The following is a 6,052-nucleotide window of genomic DNA, read 5'->3' on the forward strand; positions in this document are numbered from 1 at the left end:
ACTATCTTAAACATTAAACCACCTCAAACCTCAAAACCTAAATTTCTATTCAAGCAAACTGCTAACTCTTTCCTAAAAATTCCAATCACCATAAGCCAAACATCTCTAAAGAAAATCCCAGTCCTACCTTTTGTCAAACCATCACATAAAACTGATTTTAAGACTGTTGGGAGAAAACCTAAGAAGACCAAGTCTACTGAAAAAGTTGAAGTTACTGAAAGGGCCATCTGGAACTGCTTTAATCAAAGTTACTTTTTACCTTTAAATTGATGCATCTTAGATGAAGATTATTTCCAACATCTAACTAAAGAAATAGTTAGAGTCTAGGTTGTATCTCAAAGGTAAGTTTGAATTTATTTTGAAAATGAGTCCTTCACCTTCCTTGGCTGTGATTTACTGGATTCTCTTTCTCCCACGGAAATTAAAAGAATGATAAGTTTGCTAAATGACAAGGATACTGCTACAAGGGCATGGAGATCAATTTTAGCTGAATGGTTGATTACAAGAGAGGAAACAAGAAAAAGAATGAGTCCAAATCTGAAGAGAGAAGTAGGAGGTATGATGAAGAAATAGAGATGTTCATAAAGAGAACTACCACATAAATGGTCTTCAGCAACATTAAAAAAATGTTAAAAATGCTTAAAAATGTAGCTATAGGGCGTAAGGAAACACTTTAGTCAATTTTGTGGGTGTTGGAAATTTGCATGTGGCATCTGATGTTATGCCAGCACATTTTAGAAAGCAATGCCAACATCCATATTATGTTGCTTTAGGGTCCTATGGTAACATTTTTTACTCAATAGCAACACCAATACTGGTGTTGGTTTTAACTCTATGCCAACACCCTCTAGTCAATAGCAACACAATATTGATGTTGACTTAATTTTTATTGCAACATCTTTCTCCATCTATAGCAACACTACTCGATTAATATTTCTTATTTTGCCAACACCTCATCATGTTATAGCAACACCAATTGAATTATTTTTGCCAACACTTTATAAGACAAAGGCAACATTTTTAGTGGTATTTTTTGAATAGCTTATTACTTAAAATGACCTCCTAGTTTTAATCAATTTCATCCAAAAAAATCAAAATAATATACAAACCAATTCCAACTAAGATATGCAATAACAAATTAATTCGAATATAAACTTTAAACCAATACTTGAATAAACTTTAAAGTCATACAATTTCAACTATTTCGACCTAAAAGCTTATAATTCAAGATAAGATTACATGTTTCGGTCAAAATCAGAAGCTCATGAAATTGCATCAGAAGAATTTATCCTGACTTTATGTTTAGGATATGCATCCACAAAGCTCTCATGATTTGGTGTTGTTTCAACTACTGTGTTTTCTGCAGGAAGACCTTGATCCTGTTGAGGAGTCATGATATCAGAAGGATCTTGTTCATTGACCAATTTTGAATCGCCCATTGCTGATTCATGTAATTCAGGTTCCACCTTTACACTAGTATCCTTCCTTTCTAAGGCTAGTACTGGGTTAGAGAAAGATTCCAGTAGAGAACTTTCTTTAAAAATTTCCGCACTCTCCATCAAACAGAAGGCTTACTGCCGAAAGTAATGTCAAGCAACTCAGGAATTATCGACTGTGCAACCTATATGCAGCTTTATCTTCCATGCCGTAATCCCCTGATAATGCATATCAAAATATTTCAGTAACGATAATCCTTTATGTTGTTGTGCATGTTTTATTAGCATTAATTTCGATATGAAAGAAGGGCTTACCAAGATAAACTGAAGAAATATACACCAAGCATTAGGCCAAAGAGCACAACATGTTGCAAGTGATATGTTTAAGCATTGATTAGAAAACCAAGTCACTAATAAATAAGAACAATGTGAAATGTGTTTTTCTTGGTAATGTGTTGACATTTGAAAACCAATTCACTAACCTTGCCTCCCTTTTCTAGTTTACCCTTCTTTCTTGCAACTATTGTCCCACAAATGTGCTTCATATCTACCAGTTCATCTATGTCTAATACAACAAAGAAGCAGATTAAAAAAATATTCTTTACAAGAACAAAAAAAAAAGAAACAAGAAATAAAGCCATTGTTAACTAACCTTGTTACATCTCTATACTGAGATGTTCTCTGCCCAAATGCATCCAGTGACTTCCTATGAGCAGGCTGTTTTGTACTCATCTTTTCAGATCCTCTTTTTTTATTTCCATGGCCAAACACACAGTGCCAGAGGGTGAGATTTTCCTTGATGCTGACAACTTGACTGAGAGCCAGGGCTCATAGACAAACTCAAAGATTGCAAATCCCCACAGCCCATTGGCCCAACAGAAGTAGCACCAACATCAACAATATTCGAATTGCAACTCTTTTAGACTCAGTGAGTCCAGATCCTTTCCCATAAAGTGCCTGCATAAGATGTTTTATATAAACCTCATATTAACTTTACTAACATAATCAACAATAATTATTGTACCGTTGATTTCTGTGTAGGATCTCAATTCTGGACTTAAGTTTGCTATATTCAAGACTCCAGTTTGCCTGGTACAAGAAATCATTAGTCATATGAAGCAAATTATCTTGTTTTAAGAATGACGTCAAATCTTGTTTATATATTGAAGAACATTTGTGATTGAGAATAAAATAGGGCACAAGTACATACAGATGAATCAGGATCATTTGCAACAAGCTGTCTCTCAGCATAAGAATACCTCACGTATCTTTCCAGGATGTTCTCCATGCTGCACAAGAGTGTAAATACAATTAGTATCTGAAAAACATCTTACATATAAAGTTTCTTTAATAGTACAAAGCTTTGATTCAATGTTGTAAAAAATGGGAATCAAAGTTAATCGTATGACGTAATTTCAGGGAAATCAATTCAATACTTCAAACTAACAAAGTGGAAATGACACTTGTGACTTGTGAATCTTGAAGTATCTAATACAGTAGTACTATAAATACATTTAAATTGATGTGATTTGCAGTATGCAGGTTGTACAATATTAGCTACATGATACCGATTTTTTTAACATACTACAGTGGTCTCAAATTTAATAATGCAAAACAAATAAACTGATCTTGGAAATATGACAATAATTCCAACAAAACCAAATATATATCTCAAATAATCATATGTATATTTCATTAGCAATACAGTTCATTTTAAAATAGAGTAGTAGCTAACTTGTCATAGCTTCATAGAGATGTGAGATTAACAAATTGTTTTTGAGCATAACTTATGTTCATTTTTTTATGAAACTAACTATACTTTCATGTACAATGCCATGAGGAATCTATGTACTAGTACAGCTTGTCACCTAATAGGAGACTGGCCTTACGCGGACACGCCTAAACTGAAAAATCAAATAATATTACACATACGTGTAAGCATTATAATACATATATATGGTGCTACTAGGAATCTATGCAGTAGAGTAGTACAGGTTGTCACCTAGTATGAGACCGGCTGACACAAACATGCCTGACTGAGCCTGTGTTCAATTTTTTATGCGTACTACGTTGTACAAAAACAATAAGCTCCTTGATATCCGAGACTACAATTAGGAACTACTTAATATATGTACTCTCTCTTGGTTACTCTATCAACTAAATGTAAAATCACTTGTTACACTCAGTCATTCAGGCAATACCTGCATTTATGTTTGCAACAGTTTGCTAAACATATTTGCAAGAGCAATTTATTCATATATTGTTTAAAAAAATAAACAGAAAGTGTTAAACAAAATAGTTCTACAATCTGATTAATAGCCCCAAGGCGGATCAGTTCCTTCTCGGCAGCTTCGCTACTGACAGTCACTAACACATAGATGAATTCTATGATCTGAAAATTTAAATACAGGACAATTATGTTGTTAATCAAATTATAATAGCTATGAAACTAAGAAAAAAAAATGTAACTATTTAATGGCTGAGAATTACAAGCCCCGCCCTTACTGGATTTTAATGGCAAAGAATGATAGGGACCTATGCAAAACTAATCAAATATACAACCCATAAATTAATTCTGAAAGTTTATACGGTAATCATCCTTATAGACTTATGCAAAACTAATCAAATATACAACCCATTAAATAAAAATACAAATTTAATAACACTATCGGAATTAGTACTATATAATAAATGAAAGCTTCTTCAGTTCAGGTCTCCAAAATTCTTCCTCATTGAACATCTCTCGGAAGAACGAAAGTATTTAAAATCATCATCAGAAGAAAAAACTATTCACAAATCCATACACATCAATAAAGCATCAAAAGATAATATCGAACATAAATATATCGACAACAGCCACACTACTTAATGTGGTATGAACATATTACGCAATTTTTTCATAGACGACATAATTTAAACTAATAAACAAAATTAAATGCACAATCACATAAAAAACACAATATGATAACTAAACACAATCGAGCAATTATTACTCTAAAATTTATAAAATTAACGAACATCTAAAATGTTAGGTCACACAACACTGTAGAAGGGGGTTGAATACAATGTAGAATACAATCAAATCGATTTCAAACACAAGTAACAGTAAACAGATATATTCGATATAATAAACTCTGTTACAATGGAACTGTTCTCTCTCAGTGATGAACAAATATCACGAGAGCTGCTAGGTTACAAAGTATGATCTTCTCGATAATGATAACACATATAGTGTAAACCTATGTCTGTGTTTATATAGTACACAGTTACAAGATAACTTCTAATTGATATGGAATATAATTCGGTCTCCTAAAATATATCAATCAGATATCTTATACAATTCTTTCAGTCCTCCAACTCTTTCCATACATATCTTCTCTTTATATTATTCTCAATCTTATTTCCTGTAAATCAGCTTCCTTCCTTAACTGTTAGTCCTCTCGTACTTAAGTTCTGATATGACCTTAAGTCCTGATATTATGTTCTGACTTCCAGTAAGTCCTGATTTCAGTAAGTCCTGATATTTCCTGTTAGTTAAGATCTGAAAACTAAACATGAGACATATTAGACATGACATCTCAAATATATCTAACAATCTCCCCCAACTTGTAAATTATGCAAAATATACAAGTTAATAGATTTGATGATGTCAACAACATTTAAGTACAAATGTATTAAGAGTTTAACTGAATAACTAACTACAACTTACAGTCCTTGTAGCTTTTACCAATCTCACTGAGTCAATCTGAATCCAAAATGATTCTTGACAAAGTATGATATCAGCTTTTCTTCTTAATCCTCAGGACCCGAGAGAGTGTAGTCTTGACTTACTTCATCTCTTCATTCTGACTTCCAATCTGATAGATTGCAGTCCTTATAGCAGAGATATGGTTTCTTTCTAAACCATTGTCCAGTCTTATTACCTTAGGATTAGAAGAATCTTCATTGTAGCATACACATTTCTCTTTCAGTATTACCTCAAGCTTAGCAGAATCCTTCTTCATAGGAATTTCACTTCCATCATCTTCAACAATACTTGGAATGAATTCTGTAAATCTTGAATTAGAAATTCTTGCTTCTTGCTTTATCTCTGATGGTCTTCAATATGAAGTTTGACCATCTCCTGGTAATATTAGACTTTACCTCTAAAAGGTAATGAAAGAATTGAAGTTCTTTCAGAGTTTTGTTCAGTACATCTGATTCCGACATTTGATATATCCTTCCATCTTCAAGAAATAGAATTAGATTTTCTTTGATGTTGTGCTTATCATGAGCATCAAGTACACTTGAACAGAGATAACCTTGTTAAGGTGTTTCTGAGTAACATCTTCAAGCGGTTTGTCAGTTAACATAAATGGATCTCTTGTAGCAACTTCAAGTCCTGTTTTGATTTTAGCTTCATCGGAACCTAGTCCAGCCCTGTCTCTTGGTTCTCTAGAATTTAACCCAATAGACACGAAATCAGACAGCAATTGGCTTTTCTTTGGATCTGATGGTTTGACATTTTTCCACAGAAGTTTCTTTTTATCAGCTACTTCCATTTTATCTAAATCAACTTGAGCACTGTCAGAGGTTAACTTCTTGACTTTATCAGAACTTGCTGCTTTTGCTTTTGC

General features: G+C 33.0%; 1 non-coding gene across 1 annotated transcript; it reads right to left on the reverse strand.

Moving 5' to 3' along the window:
- Positions 1 to 4,133: 4,133 nt before the first annotated feature.
- Positions 4,134 to 4,217, reverse strand: LOC141681887 (small nucleolar RNA Z159/U59). The gene has a single exon (XR_012559306.1). It is a non-coding gene; the product is annotated as a small nucleolar RNA Z159/U59 (small nucleolar RNA).
- Between the last annotated feature and the right edge of the window lie 1,835 nt (positions 4,218 to 6,052).

This window comes from Apium graveolens, chromosome 8 (genome assembly GCF_009905375.1).
Source record: "Apium graveolens cultivar Ventura chromosome 8, ASM990537v1, whole genome shotgun sequence".
NCBI classification, from domain to species: domain Eukaryota; kingdom Viridiplantae; phylum Streptophyta; class Magnoliopsida; order Apiales; family Apiaceae; genus Apium; species Apium graveolens.